Source organism: Nannospalax galili, unplaced genomic scaffold (assembly GCF_000622305.1).
Source record: "Nannospalax galili isolate Female #2095 unplaced genomic scaffold, S.galili_v1.0 scaffold489, whole genome shotgun sequence".
NCBI classification, from domain to species: Eukaryota; Metazoa; Chordata; class Mammalia; order Rodentia; family Spalacidae; genus Nannospalax; species Nannospalax galili.
In genome coordinates, this window is record NW_008360302.1 from 1222478 (window position 1) to 1223000 (window position 523).

The 523-nt window shown below is 43.6% G+C and overlaps 1 pseudogene; it reads right to left on the reverse strand.

The window, feature by feature from the left end:
• LOC103726637 overlaps window positions 1-523 on the reverse strand; it is a 13897-nt pseudogene that overhangs the window by 4751 nt on the left and 8623 nt on the right.

A 523-nucleotide genomic window follows, 5' to 3' on the forward strand; every position in this document is an offset into this window, starting at 1 on the left:
CATGTATATCTAAAGATTACATATCAAGCAACAATGCCAGATGGGGAATACCTTCTTTTCAGTTGTTGACCAGGGAGGCCAAAGAGATTCCCAGATAGTAACCCAGCATAGAACTGGGAAATTGAACAGCAGACCCCAATCTTATCCAAAGGAATGCTGACAACTGATTACCGCTAGATGAGGAAGAGCTGACCCTCCCAAAACAAAGACCTTTAGATAGGCTGACTAGATTCACCAGAAGGGCAAGTGGTGGGGAATGGCTGGGGGTGCTGACAACACAGCAGATGGTAGCAGGGATATCAGAGTATAGGGCTCTAGTGGGGGGAGGGAGGCTATGGGAGGGTGCTACCTGGGAAGTGGGTGTATAAAAAAATTCTTTGAAGCGTAAAAATTTACTCCTTAACAATTATTAGATGTGAAAAACATTACCATTGAAATCTACCTGATGGCTTTATATCCATACTCAGGTGCCAAGGATCCGAGTGTAACCAACTGTGACTAGTAATAATCAGATACATAGAGA